An 18624-nucleotide genomic window follows, 5' to 3' on the forward strand; every position below is an offset into this window, starting at 1 on the left:
CCCTGACAGAAGGTTCTTGCCAAGGGGGATTTTCTCACCATTGTTGGTTACTCGCTTACCCTAAAAATAAACAAGACCTCCTGCTTGATCACCTCAATATAGCCTGGAGGGGTCAGTTTATGACCTTAACGCAATCTACTTTGTTGGGTGTGGCGAGAATGTCAGCTAACCATCCAAGGTCTACTTGCCCTTACTTATACCTATTTTTGACGAGCGAGGGTATTTCTGCTTAACAGCCGTGACTTATTTTCTTTGAGATCCTGTTTCTTAAATTCATTACTTAGCACTAGATCATACATTTTGAGTTAATTAATTTACGACACCCTTAAGCAAAGAAAAAATATCAGACTAAAGAGAGGGACTCAAAAGGTCTGTGGACTCAAAACTCTGTGGACTCAATGCTACGTTTACCTAAACGTATTACATGAAACACACACAACTCTCATCATACAATAAAACCCCAAGTTCACTTTTACTCACGTAAGAAAGAACGCTGTCTTAAGTAGAGAGAAGGACATAAGCCCCTGGCTAAGTGCTATAACTACAGGCCTTGCTAAGTTATACACAATAGCAACCAACGCAAATGTTCAGAGAAAACTGCACAAACTCCAAGCAAGAAGGCGCCCCCAACATTTGTAGCTGCGGGTTCACATAGCACACGTCGTAACCCCCAAAATACAGTGAAGTAAACACACGTTTTGTTAAACAAAAACATTGTTATTAACCAAAAACATTTGGGGGGGGGGGGGGGGGGGAGAGAGTGGGGCATAGTGTAACGTGTCCTACCTGACCCCCGGACGCAGGATGAATGGCCGCAACAAATGGCTGGTCCACCACGTTGACGAGGCCTCTTGCTGGCGGGGCCAGAAGTGGCGACGGCTGGAGTCTCGCTCCGGCGTGTCGCCCACATCCTGCGGCCGGCCATGGTGCAGGCCGACGACATCTTCTGCCAGAGATGACGCAGAATCGGAGTGTTCAGGGCCCGCTACCTCCCCACGGCTAACGCCAACAGTTAGCACAAGCTAACGGCTAACTCCAGGCTGACGGTTAGCACCAAGCTAACAGCTAGCCTTCACAGGCCCACCGTCGGCTCTGACCAACGGCCAGCTACCGGCTAACAGCTAGCTCTTACCGGCCCACCGATAGCCACCGGCTAATGCAGCAGCAAGCTAACAGTTAGCTCTCACAGGCCCACTGTTAGCTAACGGCTACTACTGAAGCTGTGTAATGTGAGGAATAGCGATGCAGGCCTGATCACTTCAGACAGCCGACTGCCTCTTCTTTAGCCCAAAGAAAAAAAGGGCAGACAACACCCGTCTCTCTCACAGGACGCCGTTACCAGAGATACAGCGGCGTCGGCAGCAAGCCCCGTTCACGCCGGGAGGCTGCACTCACTGTCTCCATAGGATAGGCGGGAGCCAGCATCCGGTGCGGCTAGCAGAGGGCATCCCTCCTCAGAGACATGGGACTCTAACCCAGACTCGGACTTGGGGCTCCCAGGAAAACAAAGCCTCTGTTTTCGTGGGGCGTCAAAAACAAGAACCCCTCGTCCCCTCCATCCCACGATGGAGAGGCAACGGAGGAATCCTCGCTCGGATCCGGCTGTTCTGCGGGGCTGCAAGCCTGTGCAGCCGACCCCGCACAACTGACACATCTGAGGCCCGCGTTGCAAGACACCACCCACCTAGAGAGGCCGTCGGCCAGCCGACTGCCTCTCGCAGCAACAGTATCCAGCTGCACAGCCGGAGCGCAACGCTGGCGGGGGAACTGCCCAGCGATGCGCACTCCCCAAATGTGAAACGCCGGTGGAGGTCAAAATAATCCTCTAGACTCTCCGGTGGTGACAACGTTATCTTTTCTTTCTCCCGTAAATTAGTGAGAGAGGGAGAAACAAAAGACAACGCCAACACAGCTCCTATAACTAACTAACTACTTTAAGCACTAAACTTGAAGCGGTGCTATACACAGACTTTACGGTGGTGAAAGTAGGGAAGGAGCTGGTAGTATGGCCATGGCCCGCTTATGTATGAGCGGATGTGGGCGTGGCCAGGCAGGTGAGGAGCGTACATGTGGTTGAAAGTTTTCATGATAGTATATGATTAAAGGGACAGTTCCAATAGAGCAGAGCGCAAAGCCATAAATTAAATATAACTAGATATTCCCTCTTAAAAGCAGAGTCCAATAGAGACGGTGGGAACATATGATTGCAGGGGATTGGTGCCCGAGACGACATTGATTGTAGAGCGAACCTTTTCCTACATTGTATCCAGATTCTAAGAGAGTGATGCACTATCGGGTTATATCGGTAAGCATCTAATTTCAATGGAAGGGCTGAACTAATCATAGCTTGCAATGAGGTTTTTCTGCAGTGGGAGGACTCAATATGCAACCACGCTGGAGTCTCAGTCGATCGATCCCCCATCCAGTAAAGGTACGTGTGTTTGCTGCCCAATAATAAAATAGAAAATTTGGCAAAGCCAGCCCCCCTGACCGTTTTGCCTCTTGTAAAAACTGCTTCCTAATCCTTGTAAGTTTGCCATTCCAAATGAATGCAGAGATCTGTTCATCTAATGTGTCAAAGAATTGTCTCTGTAAATAAACCGGGACGCACTGAAAGATATATAAGAATTTGGGCAGGACATTCATTTTAACAACGTTAACACAACCAATTAGTGATAAAGGAAGCCTGTCCCATCTTTGAAGGTCTGATTTAGTACACTCCAGGAGTGGTGTGACATTTTTATCGTATAGATTTTTATGTAAGTGAGTCACCTTGATGCCCAGATAAGTCAGATGATCCACTACCTTAAATTGAAATGCCTCAAATGAGATCTCCTTAGCTTCACTGTTAACGGCTAACAACTCGCTTTTGTGCATGTTCAATTTATATCCAGATATACAGCCAAAATCTCTGAAAATGGTAAGAGCATGGGGAAGCGATTCCAAGGGGTCAGACACATAAAGTAACAGGTCATCAGCATAGAGGGATAATTTGTGTTCTAGGCCAGCCCTATGGATTCCCCTGATCCTGTCCTCTGTTCGCAACTTCATAGCCAAAGGTTCTATAGAAATCGCGAACAGGAGAGGGGACATTGGGCACCCTCGTCTGGTTCCAGGCTTCAGTGGGAAAGAGAGAGCATACATCATTTGTCTTGACACGAGCCATGGGCGAGTTATACAAGAGCCTTATCCTAGACGGAATTTTCCAAGAGTAAAAAGCAAATAATCCCACTCCACCCTATCGAACGCCTTTTCGGCATCTAGTGACAGAGCAATCTCAGGTGTCGAAGATGAAGGGGTATATAAAATATTAAATAGCCTACGCAAATTAAAGAAGCCCTGTCTGCCCTTTATAAATCCTGTCTAATCCGGAGATATCATAGAAGGCAACACGTGTTCTAATCTGAGAGCTAGAGTTTTAGATAGTATTTTACAGTCGACATTCAAAAGTGATATTGGGCGATACGACGAACATTGCAATGGGTCCTTATTTGATTTTAACAGAAGTGAAATGGTTGCTTCCTGGAGAGTAGGAGGCAGGCACTCTGAGTCGAAGGATTCCGAGTACATGTCCAGCAAGAGTGGAGACAGTTTGTCACTGAATACCTTAAAAAATCCCACCGGAAAGCCATCTGGACCGGGTGATTTACCAGACTGCATTGATTTGATAGCCAATTTGATTTCTTCTAAGGTAATATGCTGATCAAGTTCACTTCTGTCATCGTCCCCTAGAGTTGGAAACACCAGGTCCCCAAAAAATGCATCAAACACTTCAGGGTTTTTTAACGAGTCTGAATTATAAAGTTTAGAATAGAAATGTTGGAAACTCTCATTTATTATTTTAGGATCCTTAGAGGTGTGTCCAGATTGGGTTTCAATTTCAGGGATCATGTGCAAAGCTTCCAATTTACGAATTTGGTGAGCTAAAATCTTGGATGGTTTGTCCCCATGCTCATACCATGACTGTCTGGATCTGTGCATCAGCTGTTCAGTCTGCTTAGTGGAGAGTAAATTGAATTCCGTTTGTAAGTTTAGTCTTTGTTTATAAAGGTCTGGAGACGGTGCCATTGAGTGCTGCTGATCCAGCTTCTTAATGAGATCCGCTAGTTCAGTTAAGCGCTTTTCTTTCTGCTTTCTGATAAACGAAATTCGAAATGATATGGCCCCATAGAAATGCCTTTAAGCTCTCCCAAATAGTACCGAATGTTACATCAGCAGTCATATTTGTTTCCAAGAAAATGTCAATTTGTTGCGAAATATGTTGGACAAAACCGTTATCAGACAGTAATAGAGGACTAAGGCGCCACGTGTAAGCAGAGTGCTGGTTTGGAAAGTTGAGCTCTAAAGTGAGGGGACTGTGATCTGAAATTACTATACTATTATATGTGCAGTTCTTAACAGTAGGAAACAGTTTTTGGTCAAAAAAAATATATCTATTTTAATATATATATATATACCCCCCCCCCCCGAATGCTCCTCAACGTTAGCGAAGCACCGCCCCCCGCGGATTGTCCAAAGCCTGAAAACCAGAGCTCCCCTATATAAATAAAAATAAATAAATATATCTAACCCTAACTAACCTTACTGTCATGCACTTGTCCTAATAAACTAACCTACACTGTAGCACTCAACACTTGGATGAACATTGTTACTCAGCTGATAGAGTTGTGCCCTTCCTGATGACTTGTCGTACAGAACTTGTAAGTCGCTTTGGATAAAAGCGTCAGCTAAATGACTAAATGTAAATGTAGTGTAAATGAGAGAAGCGCCGTCTTCCAGGGCAACTCGATGATAGAAAAGGAGCGCACCAGGCGAACGTTAACCTCCATAGAAGAAGAACGTTAACCTCCAACCCGGAAAACGAACAACCCCCGCCGATAGATTTGAGGCTAACTCAAGCTCCGATATTTCTGTGTCCATGTAACACAGTTACTATAAAATATAACTTTTCAAAAACTCAAGGCAGAGCAAAAACAAAACAGACGGCAGGCGTAATAAACATTCCCAGTCCTCCACATTCCCCTTTGGTAAAAAAATAACATTGCTTCAATGTTCAATGAGCCTGCCGTTTCAAGACACCACAGCTAGAGTAGCACAGTGCTAGCCTGAGCTACGCTAGTTCCATGTTAACAGAATGAACAGAACCCAACGGGCTGTCTGTAATAAGTGAACTTAATTTACGAAGTTAAGGCAGGCTTACACCTGAACATACATTTACGGCAGGTTTAAAACATAGGTAGCCGTCTCAGTAACCATACTGGTATGTCCACTGTTATTGTCCAGTTGATGGCGAGGGCAACAGAGTGGAGTTTATGAACTAGAAATGACATTAGTCTCTCACGTTTACAACTGCTAAGAGAGTATGGATGGCAGCACACGCATTGTAGAATGCATTTAACCTAAACATACCCTCTGTTCAACCCGGGGTTGGGTGCCGGCTACATCTTGTTTGCGATGAAATCCTTCACAGCCTGCGGGGTGTCGAACATGTTCTCCTTCCCCTGGAAGGATACTCGGAGACGGGCAGGGTATACGAGGCCATAGCGGACCCCTTCTTTCCCCCGGAGCAGCTTCTTCACCTCAATGAACTCAGCCCTGCGCCTACTCAAGTCAGCACTGATGTCGGGAAATATCATGACCTGTCCGCCTTGGAACTCCAGCCGTCCCTTCTCCTTGGCTAGGCACAGTTTCCAGGGCCGCTTTAAGTGGGGAGACGGCTCGCTTTATCTCCTCTCTCAGTGCGTTGTTCTCCTCGTGAACGACGGACTGGACTATGTCACGGATGGTGTTCAGTAAATTCTTGTCCACAGCATTGCTAGCATTAGCCATCGGGCTGCCTGCTCGACTGGGTTTGACGGGTTTCAGGGGCATACTGTCCAAATATACCAACAAAAAGAGTTAGAAAGTTGAAACAATGAGCTCTCTCTCGAATGCAAAAGAATAACTTTTTTTGTCACAAAATTACATGTTGTGTAGGGTCATTTGTATAAGGATTCAGGACCTCGTGGTTCTTGCGACTACTCCATACGCGCCCCTAGTGGTCCCCTGAAATTCATATTTAAGGAGTCAATATAAGTATTTTATTTTAAGATGGAGATTAGCCATAGTCAGGAGTGTATCTCTATCAAGGCTCTAGCCCAGGGGTGGCCAACCAGTCAGAGACTAATAGCCACAAAAATTACTGTGGTACCACAAAGAGCCACACCATATACCAGCGTTTCTCAACTTTTTTTTTCAGTCATGGCACCCTTCATGTGTTTATAGGTCTCACCCTCTGGCCTTAATGTCTTTTTTATTTGGGCCTCACAGGGTTAAAAGTACCCTGTGAGACCCACGGTTGCAAAATTACAAAATCACTTTTAGCTAGAGATGCTCGATATTGGCTTTTTTACTGATACCGATATTGTCCAACTCTTAATTTCCAATACCGATATCAACCGATACCGATATATGCAGGGTCCCCCCCCCCCCAAAAACGGAATAATTTCAGGTAATTAACATTACATATCTCTAATTAACACAACATTATGCATACTTTTGACAATAAATAAAATCAGAATTTGTTCTTACTTGCTTGCCTGGGTAAATAAAGGTTAAATAAAATGTAAAAAATTAAATAAAAAATATATATATTTTTTTAAACCGATACCGATATTTTCCGATATCACATTTTAATGCCAATATCGGCCGATAATATCGGTAGGCCGATAATATCGGACATCCCTACTTTTAGCCATTTAAAAAAATAATGTTTATTTAAAAAAATGTAAGCACATGTCAATTGGTCCTGTTGTTCAGCCTCACAATGCTATTTGATAGTAAATGTGTTTATACGTCCCACCCTCTGGCCTCTGAAGTTGCTAATGTCTTTTTAATTTGGGCCTCACAGGGTTAACCTCTTAAGCCCGAGATATACAGTAAAAGTGTATATTTTCAGCATTACGTTTGTTTACCAATTATTTTAACTGTTATTAGTGAAATATACAATTATAGAAATCTCAGGGCATTGAGTCGGGAACCGGCACATATTGACAGGAGGAAGTGGCACAGCCAAAAGTGAGTGTAGTCTTTTGAAGGAAGAGACTCAGGGCTTTCGAATTTCGAAAAACTACCCTACCCAGCTCACACCAGCCCCTGTCAATCATCTGACTTCTGGATTTACATTTTTATTTCTCTTATTTTTTGGGATTATCTCCCACAAACCTGAACGTTATTGCCATAAAACAGAACGCAGTTAGTTTCTCTACCTTTCTGTGAACGTCTTGCAAAAAACGGTGTTGCAATACGATGAAAAATGGTGGAGAAATATACATTATAAAAAATATGGCAGAATTCAGTACTGTATCTACAAAACCTTCTGTTTAATCATCTTCCCTTTATTCATTTGCTTAGATTGTTCACAGTCAAAGATAATTTTTTATTTTTTTTTTTAAATAGAATTGATATTCTCCTTTTGGTTCATTACAATTTACTCAAGCCTAGTAACAGACACACTATTTCTGACACTGATCCATATATGTCCCTAGATTCAGATACCAAGAACATGCAAATGGACCATTTAATTTTTTTAAAATGTTTATTCTACGTCCTTATGGAATGAGTGGCATAAAAGCCTCTGACCTATGCTCCAAGTTCCACGACTTTTTCTAGGCCAAAGTGGACACCATCTACAGTCAGCTTCAGCTTCCTCCCCCCCCCTCCTCCTCACCTCCAACACCCTTTGTCATAAAGCCACCGACCCAACCAGCATGCCCCGCCTCTCCTTCACCCCTGTGGATATTTTTTTTATTGATCTTTTCCCCCCTCCTTTTTCCTCCGATTTTCTCCCATCCCAATGTTAGTCGTTATGCCAATTCCCAATCCCCTTCCTGGTCGCTGCGCACTTACCCCCCACAGTCGGTCTGGGAGAGTGGAGGCTATCACGTGCTTCCTCCGACACACGTCTAGCCAATCAACCGCTTCTTTTCACCTGGCAGCGCGGACTCTCACTGAGAGCGTGTAACGTGTGGAAGGATCACACTACCGCCCTTAGATCCTATCCGCGCTTAGCAGGCGCCCCGACCGAACTGTAGGAGTTGCTGTTTACAACGACCCGGACCCACCCCGCCAGCTTCTCCCACCCTCTAATACTGCCAATTGTATTAGTGTGAACGGCCAGCCAAGCTGGTGACAACCCCGGAGCTGTGAGCTGGATTCGAACAGGCGAATCCAGCGTCTCCGGGGTTTGTGACCGCAATATCCGCTACGCCACCTCCCCACCTGACCGCCCACCACCCCTGTGGATTCTGATTATGTTGCTGAGTTAGTTACCACATCCAAAGCCTCCACATGTTCCCTTGACCCCCTTCCCATAACCCTCATCAAGACATGTCTCCCTGTTCTGTCCCTCATCATGGTTAATATTATTAACACCTCTTTAACGTCTGGCACTGTCCCCTCCAGTCTCAAAATGGCTGCAGTCCTGAAAAAGCAAGGTTTGGACCCGGATGAACTCAACAACTACCGGCCGATCTCCAACCTTCCTTTTCTCAGTAAGATCTTGGAAAGAGCAGTTGCCGCCCAACTCCACCAACACATGTCCAACCATGAGCTCTATGAACCTGTTCAATCTGGTTTTAGAGCCAAACACAGCACAGAGACTGCCCTAATCAAAAGCACTAACAACCTCCTCATTGCTGCTGACTCTGGACACATTAACATTCAAATCTTTCTCGACCTGTCTGCTGCATTTGACACAGTCTGCCACACTACCCTTCTGGACCGCATGTTTGACTATCTCAGCCTCACTGGCACAGCTCTCTCACCATCAATAACTCCAGATCCCCCCCTGCCCCAGTCAACCAAGGAGTACCTCAAGGCTCTGTCCTTGGCCCCCTCCTTTTCATCATTTACATGCTTCCCCTTGGCCAGATCATCCGCCCACATGGCCTCAACTTTCACTGCTACGCTGATGACACTCAGCTCTATCTCTACACCAAACCCTCCACACAGCTCCCTCCCCAGTCCCTGTTGAACTGCCTGCATAACCTCAAAACCTGGATGTCATCAAATTATCTCAAACTCAACAGCAACAAAACAGAGCTCATGGTTGTGGCTTCCAAGGCACTGCTCAGGAAGGTTGGGGATCTAGTCCTCACCATCGATGGCTGCTCCATTCTCCCCTCCTCAGAAGTCTGCAACCTAGGTGTCATTCTGGACTCCACACTCTGATTGTCCCCCACATAAAATCTGTCACAAAATCTGCCTTTTTTCACCTCAAGAACATTTCAAGACTCCGGCCCTCACTTACAGACTATGTGGCTGAAACCCTCATCCACGCCTTCATCACCTCCCGCTTGGACTACTGTAATGGAGTCCTACCCGGGGTGACCCACAAAGCCCTGAATAGGCTCCAGTACATTCATAACTCTGCCGCCAGGGTTCGCACCTTCACCAAACCCTGGTACACCTCCACTGGCTACCTGTAAAATCTTGTGTTACCTTCAACATCCTCCTGCTGACATATAAATCCCTACACACCACCGCCCCTCAATACCTATCCGACCTTCTCCACACCTACACACCCCCTCCCGGAATCTCCACTCCTCTGACACAGGCTTGCTTACCATCCCACAAGCCAGGTTGCGGACCTTCGGGACAGGGCCCAAAGGGTGGCTGTCCCCACCCTTTGGAACTACCTCCCCATAGACATCCGCAATGCAAATTCTGTTGTCCAGTTTAAAAACCAGCTGAAGACCTATCTCTTCAACCAGGTCTATGGTCTCTGATGCTCCTGAGTATCCCATTCATTCTGTTTTGTTATATTTTGTTTTGTTCTGTTTTTGTTCTGTTTTGTATTTTGTTTCTTAGTTTAGGTCGCCTGTTGCTTCTTCCCAATCCAACAGTGCAAAAATGCTTCCGCATTCGTCACCGCAGGTACCGTAGTGGCGTGCGGTAATGCGCCTTTCATTTTCCTTCGCCCAGCGCCCAGGTGCGTGCACCGGCGGCGGCGTGCTCGCTCAGGTGCGTGCGTGCGCCGGCGTGCTCGCGAGGTGCCTGCGCATGCGCATGAGATCCCGCCTTGGTTCGACACGAGCGGAGCTCATTATATCCCAGTAACCGCCCCTTATTCAGTATCCAGAAATATAGCTCAATTGGCAAGACTGCATGGCTGTGGATCCTACGGCTCGTTGCTGGCGAGTTCGATTCCCTTCAATTTTTTATTTTTATTTTTTTAACGTGCATTCGGCATTCTTTCGCCGTTTCATTTCGCCGGTTAAGTTTAGGCATTGTTTCGGAGTTGGTTAAGGTTAGGCATTGTTTCGGAGTTGCTTAAGGTTAGAAGGGTTAAGTTTAGGCGCTGTTAAGGAGCTGGTTAAGGTTAGAGTTTGACTTAGATAATGGCAATATTTTTTAACGTGCGTTCATTTCGCCGGTTAAGTTTAGGCATTGTTTCGGAGTTGGTTAAGGTTAGGCATTGTTTCGGAGTTGCTTAAGGTTAGAAGGGTTAAGTTTAGGCGCTGTTAAGGAGCTGGTTAAGGTTAGAGTTTGACTTAGAGAATGGCAATAGACAGCCAGCCGAGGTTTCAAGTGATTCGTTGCAATGTACGCGGAAATGCCATAGCATTTGTCTAAGCGGGCCTGAAAAGAAAGGCGCTTTACCGTAGTGGCGTGCGGTGACGAATGCTTCCGCATTTTTGCACTGTTGGATTGGGAAGAAGCAACACGCGTTTAGGTCACCGTTATCCTCTCCCCTCCCCCTTTTATTGTAAAGCACTATATAAATTCAAGCCATTATTATTATTATTATTATTATTATTATTATTATTATTATTATTATTATTATTATTATTATTATTATTATTATTATTATTATTATTATTATTATTATTATTATTATTATTATTATTAACTATTCATCTGTTTAACACGTTGGATGCCAGCCATTAGACGCGGACCACTGTAGCTGGGCCAAGCGTTAAAAGATACGACTGCGTGACCTGCGTTTGTAGAGCTAAATCTATATTCTATATTATAGCTATGGATACAATACTATAGTCATTTGACACTGTGTTTATTCCGGTCAAGATGCAAAAAAGAGATACTTTTTCCATGCATACATTCCCGTGTTATACCGTGGTGAATATAAGTATGGTTATATAGCATACTTGGCTATCGCGTCTCGCTCTGCCAATGAGATAACCTCTTATCTCCTTGCACATATCACCCACTTGCATGTGACCAAGCCACGCCCATGCGTCTCCCTATATGATGCCGGAAATGTCCACGCTCCACCTTCCTCTTTTCGTTTCCAACACGGAAGTAGCAGTGCACTCCGTGAACTAGTTGTTATGAAACGCAGGGAGAAATTACACAATGTTGGGTATTCGCCAGAAGTTCACCGGCCCCCGGAACCTTCTCGGCACATCCTAACAGCGCATCGGGCCTGTCCTGGGTTTTCCTCATCTCGTGACAGCTAGGGATGACCCCCGGACCCCGGTTCTAAACGGGAACCGGTACTATATTAGAAAAGACCGGAGTATTTATAAGCTCCGACATCATCGGTACTGCTATCGATACTCTAGAGAAATTATTATTATTATTTAAAAGTTGCGAACGATCTCTCCTCTCTCTGTCTCTGCACGAGAAGCGAGCCGCAGCGAGCCATTATTATTATTACACACACTCCTCGCGAGTCGCGATAGTCATACACATACGGGTACTTCTTAACTTAAGGTGCTGTCTCCGTGCTGACACAGACAGCTCTGCCTCTGCATGCACTGAGTCGTGATGGCGGATAGAGCGAAGCGCTCGAAAGTATGTATATACTTTACAAGAGTCGATGCCGACAACGCACGTTGCCACAAGTGCAACAAAACATTTGCCAGTAAGGGTGGCAATACGAGCAATTTATCAAAACATCTGTTGGCAAAACATGATATTAGTGTGCAGAAATGCGTGTATTCGACTGCCTTGTGCAGTGTTCCATCTGCATCCACGTCCACTGCAGCCGGTAAGCCAAGATACGGAGTTGCCTAGGCTAATAACAAATTATTACAAATAGGCTAATAAACAAAATAATTGTTTAGCTACAAATACTACAATCTAAAAACGTTTTATAGATCGTCAAGCTGAGGCGTCAGCCACCATGTCGTCCCAGCCCAGTGAGCCCAGGCCACCACACATCCTCCCTCTACCTCCACCACCCAAAGTCCTTTCTCCCTAGCAGCTAAAGGAAGGATGACAGAGGATAGGGTGAACGAGTGTCACAGGGCTGTGACAAAGTTTGTTGTCAAAGGCCTGCACCCGTTCTCTTCAGTGGAGTCCAAGGACTTTAGGTAACAACTAATCATTCAGTGTATATCGTTTTTTTTTGTATACATAGTTGTCTAACTTGTCTGTTGTTGTTATAAGTTATTATTGAAGCAGCTATTCCCACCACTCCACACACATTTACAATAATTCAATCATTTCTAATCTTTACTGTAGGGAGATGACCAATGCTCTCAACTGCAAATATAAAAATCATAAAAAAATTATCAAAAAGAACCGATAAGAGTATCGATAAAGTACCGAAACTTTAAGCAGTATCGATAAGAGTAGTAGTATCGATAAAATCCTAACGATGCCCATCCCTAGTGACAGCGGACCGAGGGACGTCGCGCGACGGTTAGCAGTCGAGCTAAGTCGTGCACAGGTAGGGCCTGCGCTATCAGGCATTGATACTAGCATGAGTAATACTGCTCGTTGTCCCGTGAGACAACCGAGTGATGTATTGGCGAATGGGGCAGGATATTTGGGAAAACATGGTCGTCATGACTCTTTTTTGGGTGTTTTCCCAAGTATCCTAGAGCGCGCGGCTAATGCTAATGCTACAATGCTGGGACGCCGTTCCCATGTTCCCCGCCGTGGGCTGTCGCCACTCTTCCCTCCTCTTAACCGTTTCATTGCTGAAGGTCAATCGGTGTCTAATGTGGGGGGTTTTGCTAAGGCTTATTTACCCTTTATACGGGTGGATGGGCTGACGACAGGGCACAAGGCAGGTGTGCCGTGGTTAGAGGGCCAGGTAGCATCGGTCCTTTGCCCTGGCATGGTTGAACGGTATCCCACCCGGAAGCCGAAGCCAGAGGGCGAGTCTGCCCGGCAGGTGGCTGAGTGGGCTGATGAAGCTTATACCGCCGCAGGACGGAATTTAGCGGCGACCAGTAACATTGCTCATTTGGCTGCTTTTCTGTCCACAATGGTGTCGGGTAGTGGGGCCTTAGGGCCAGCCGACGTCGAAAACATCACGCATGTTTTTGAGGTTATACAGCTTTTGACCCAGCCGCAAGCTATAACTGCAGGGAGGGCTAGGATGCTGTCAACGCTTATTCACAGACATCTTTGGTTGGAGCAGTCTCCCCTTGAGGAGGAGAGACGGCTTCCCCTCCTCAGGGCTCCCCTCTCCGCAGAGGGACTTTTTGGTCTGTCCGCAGGAGCGCAGGCGGTATTTGACCTAGGCCCCACACCGCCCCACACCGCACAGCCAGAGGTGAGGGCACGGCCTCACCAGCGGCTGCGGCGAGGCCCCCGACCAGCGGCCATGTTTCCCCCGTCTGAGGTACCCTGGGCACAAAGACAACAGGTGATCACAAGGCTGACAGCCTCGGCGACCGAGGGATCGGCTACATAAGATGAGCACGCCCAAAAAAAACGTCGCCGTCTAGCTGTGTCTAGCACCCTCTCCGGTCACTCCCCCCCTACGCCAGCGGGACACAGGCTCTGATTTGTTCCCTTTGGCTGCGGACCGCGTGCTTTCAGTGAAGCGCAAGCGGCCCCACGTTTCGCTTCTCATGGGGACAGGGGCTGACACCCAGTTGCTAGCTAGGCCTGGGTCTGCCTGTGAGAATGCTGTGCTGTCAAGCGGCTCCCACGCCACACGTTCTGTGTCTGTGTTTGGTGAGCCTGGTGTTGTCAGTGGGGGAACTCGAGGCCCAGGAGGTCGCAGCGTGAGTTCCCCGAGCCCCGCCCTCGCCAGGCCGGGTATCACGTTAGTGCCTCCCCCGACCGGAAGACCGGCGGTGGTCAGTCAGGCATGCGTGGTTTGGGTGGTAGTAATATCACTACAGGGCTAGGGTGTGTAGGAACCCACCCTATCGGGCAGTGTGGGGACCACACGCCTTGCATGTCCAGCTGCAGAGCAGGCTATCCTCAGCAGTCCATGCTGGGAAGATGTTCAGTGGGGGAGCTTATGTTACCAAGTGTGATCGCCGCTCTCCCCGTATCAGACCGGCCCTTTCTGTCGGGGTCCCCCCTTGGGTGCGTTTGCCTCATTGGTAGTGTCAGGGTGCGATATCCCGGCTCCGCGAGACGCCCTGCTCGTGCGGTTGGCGAGTCCAGGGTTGGCAACACACAGCGGGTGGGACCGGGCCTCCTATCTACGGTTCCTGGCGGACCAGCGCCAGTTGGCGGCGGGTCCGCTTTGGGATTATCATCACGTATGGCTACAGCAGTGCCATATGTCGAGGTGGATGGAGAGAACGCTGAGGCGGGGACTTGTGTTGCAGTTTGCACAACCCCACCCTCCGTTTTTTGGTTTGGTACAGACCCTATTGTCAGGGTCCGCAGCAGTGACAGCTCTGGCCGATGAGATCCAATCTCTATTGGCGAAGCAGGCTATCGTCGTGGTCCCAAAAGAGGACGTGATGCGTGGCATTTCCTCCCGGTATTTTCTAGTGCCCAAGAAATCGGGAGGTGTCAGACCTATTCTGGATCAGTCCGTGTTCAATCGGCTGATTGTGGTGAGACGTTCAGGATGTTGACCGTCAAACACCTGGTAGGCGCTGTCAGAGTGGGAGACTGGTTCACCTCCATAGAAGGATGCGTACTTTCACGTCCTGATCTTCCCTCCTCACAGGAAATTCCTTTGCTTCCTTTTTCAGGGTGTAGCGTACGAATACCAGAGGCTGCCGTTCGGCTACTCTCTGGCCCCTCACACATTCACCAAGTGAATGTGCTGGAGCCTCTGCATCGTCAGGGGATACGAATTATATTCTACCTCAACGACATTCTGCTCCTCAGCCGGTCGGAGGAGATCGCCAGGTCTCATACCAGGCTGGTGGTGGAATTCCTCACCAGTCTAGGTTTTGCTGTAAACTGGGAGAAGAGTACGCCTCTTCCCAGTCAACAGGTGGAGTACTTGGGCTTGGTTCTAAGCTCAAGGCCCATGAGGGCAACCGTCTCAGAGCGACGGCGAGAGGATATTCTCAACGTACTCACGAGGTTCCATCCTGGCAGGACGGTTACGGCGCTGTCCGTGATGCGCCTGCTTGGTATGATGGCATCTGCTCACTCTGTGGTTGTTCTTGGCCTCCTCTTCATGAGGAGGATACAGAGGTGGTTTTCCAGGATGAAACTAGACCCGGTGAGAGACAAGTGGAAGCGACTGAAGGTTCCCGTGTCAGTACTGGGGGATCTCGACCACTGGGGGAGGCCTGGTACCCTCACCAGCAGGATCTCCATGGGCAGCAGGCTATCACACGTCACGGTCTTCACCGACGCCTCCCTCACGGAATGGGGGGGGGGGGACGTGTCGGGCCAACGCAGTAGGGGGCAGCTGGACGGTCTGCACTGCATATCAATGTGTTGGAATTGAGGGCGGTCCTTCTGGTCCTCAAGCAGTTCGGCCACCTGGTGGTGGGCGAGCATGTGTTGGTTAGGACGGACAACACGACGACAGCGTCGTATATCAACAGACAGGGAGGAGTACGCTCCATCCGTCTGCACCGGGCGGCGGTCAAGCTCTGGCTATGGGCGTCTCTCAATCTGCACAGCCTGAGGGCGCTCCACATCCCTGGCAGGGAGAATGTGGGTGCAGATGTAATGTCGCGGGGCGGTCCTCATCCCGACGAGTGGGGACTACATCCAGACATAGTCAGGCAGGTCTGGGACCGATTCGGGGAGGCCACGGTGGATCTGTTTGCGAGCAGACAATCCCACCAGTGCCCCTTGTGGTTCTCGGTCAGTCGGAAGGACAAACCCCCTCTGGGGGTGGATGCCTTCTCGATGTGTCCTTGGCTGCCCGGGATTTTGTACGCATTCCCCCCATACACCTGATAGCTCAGCTGTTGGAGCGGGTACATCGGGAGCGCAGGACTTTGATCCTGATCGCGCCAGACCGGGGCATGGCTGTGTGGTTCCCGGTCCTGATCCAGCTCTTGGTAGCCCCGCCGTGGCTTGTTCCATGGTCGCCGTGGGCCCTCTCTCAGACACACGGATCGCTGTGTCTGTTCCCCTTTCTGGGGCAGGCTTTGAAGGTTTGGCTGCTGAAAGGGTGAGTCTGGAGGGGATGGGTCTTAACCCTACTGTGGTTGACACCATCCGGAACGTGCGCGATCCGTCCACTATCACGGTTTACGCAGGTAAGTGGCGTGCTTTTCAAGATTGGTGTGAGGTTGGGGGCCTGGATCCGGTGTCCTGCCTCCTGGACTCTGTTCTTTCCTTCCTCCAGTCTATCCTGAATAGGCTGTCGGCCTTGACAGTGAGGTTTTACGCTGCGGCTATATACTCTTGTCACGTGGGTTTTGAGGGTGGTACGATGTTCAGCCACACTCTCGTGAAATGTTTCCTGCTTGGCGCTCTGCGTCTCAAGCCTGTGGAACGTTCTCTGTCTCCGAGTTGGGACCTCCAACTGGTCCTGGGCCGGTTGTCGGAGGCCCCGTTTGAGCCACTTGAGCAGGCGCCATTGGAGCAGCTGTCCTTTAAGACCGCGTTCCTTTTGGCCATCACCTCTGCTAAGCACGTGGGTGAGCTGTGCGCTCTCTCGGTGCGGCCTGAGTGCCTGTCTATTCGGGCCGATAGTGGTGCGACTCTGAGGCCTAATCCAGTCTTCGTGCCAAAGAATATCCGGAGCTCTTTTTGCTCCAGGGATATTGTGGTTCAGGCGTTTCATCCGTCTCCTCACGCTAGTGAGTTGGAGGCGAGCCTTCACCTGTCGTGTCCTGTCCGTGCACTGGGGGTTTACCTCAGTTGGACACAGGATCTCAGGGCTTCCGATCAACTGCTACACGTTGGCTGGACAGGTCCCCCCGGGGGCGTCAGGGCACACTCCACTCGTGGAGTGGCGGCCTCTGCTGCCCTGTTAGGGGGGGCCTCGGTGGAGGACATCTGTGCTGCGGCCTCCTGGTCCTTCACAGGTCCTTTCGTTAAGTTTTACCTCATGGACATGACTGGGGGTTCTGTCTCCCAGGCGGTTCTGAGGTCTGGGACCTCTCCTGCGTCCCACCATTTGGTGGGCTAGCAGGGGTGTGGGTGTGGGCCACGGGGTGCTATGTCACATGTGGTCTCGCATGTGCTGTGCGTTTCAGGGGTGCCTGGTTCCCCCTTTTTTCGCACTTTGGTGGAGTTGACTCCCTCCCCCCCTTCATTAGGACGGGCGGGTGGACGGGATTCCCCTCCTCCCTGGGGCTTACGGGCCCTCAGGGGGTACACTTGTCGGGCCACGCGTCCGCTCTGCCCCATATCTCATTGTCAGAGTGAGACGCGATAGCCAAGTATGCTATATAACGAAAGGTTATTTCATAACCTAGTTATATGAATACTGGCTGAGCGTCTCGCTCTTAGCACCCTGAGGTCCCTTGGATGGTTTTTCCGCTTATGGAAATCGTTCTGAGGAAGGTGGAGCGTGACCATTTCCGGCGTCATATAGGGAGACGCATGGGCGTGGCTTGGTCACGTGCAAGTGGGTGCATTTGTTTGTTTCGTGTGCACAATATGTGCAAGGAGATAAGAGGTTATCTCATTGGCAGAGCGAGACGCTCGGCCAGTATTCATATAACTAGGTTATGAAATAACCTTTCGTTTTACAGCGGTATGGGTTAACCCTTTATCTGCCAGGGATTATTCTGATCTTAATCACCTCTCTGCCACCACTGTACGTCTATGGAGATGTTCCCCTTCTTTGCAGGGCTATAACCTTTTAAATTGTATTGCTAAATTGACATTACTATGGCCCATTCAACGTCAAGTATCTATCGTTTAGGATGTAGCAACGTTCTACTTTTTCATTCACATATTCATACTAAAATACGGTCTAAAGTATAAATATGTTTTTATCGTTTTCTGCAGCATTCTGCAGAACGTGAGTTACAGCCATAAATACATATATTAGATCATCAAATGTAGTTTGATACCGATTGACGTCAGATAAAAAATTTCAATTGTACAAGGTCCTAAACGTCATGCCTCATCATCTGCTGGTGACCGGAGGGAAGGGGGGGGGGGGGTTTATAAGTCTGTGGCAGACGTTAAATCATTTATGTAGTATGGGCGATATATAGATCAGAGCAGTTTATATGGATAATAATAATCAAACACGCTGAAACTCACCGCAGCTTCCTCGTAGCATTGGGCGATGCTACTGGAGCAAAAAGATCGTTATTATGGGATGTCAATCTAGTTGGTCCAGTTCCAGGTTGTATAATACTATATACGTCCAAATAACGTTGTTTATTGAGTTAGGGCAACCGATCGATTATCCAGTGTGTCGAGATGGAGCCCCGGGAGCGATAGCGAGTGGCCGGACGAAATATGGGTGAGCACCACTTCCGGCCGCTCACTTCCGGTTTTGGCGATTCGCCGATCGGCCACCAGATGGCGGTCTTGAAC

The 18624-nt window shown here is 48.5% G+C and overlaps 1 protein-coding gene across 1 annotated transcript in view; it reads left to right on the forward strand.

Moving 5' to 3' along the window:
* The window catches only part of lrrc49 (leucine rich repeat containing 49), a gene marked incomplete at both ends in the record, with an annotated part of 262827 nt that overhangs the window by 60937 nt on the left and 183266 nt on the right, over nt 1–18624 (forward strand). The gene's annotated exons all lie outside the window — the stretch shown is intronic.

Source organism: Notolepis coatsorum, assembly GCF_963971535.1.
Source record: "Notolepis coatsorum genome assembly, chromosome: 20".
In the NCBI taxonomy this organism is placed as follows: domain Eukaryota; kingdom Metazoa; phylum Chordata; class Actinopteri; order Aulopiformes; family Paralepididae; genus Notolepis; species Notolepis coatsorum.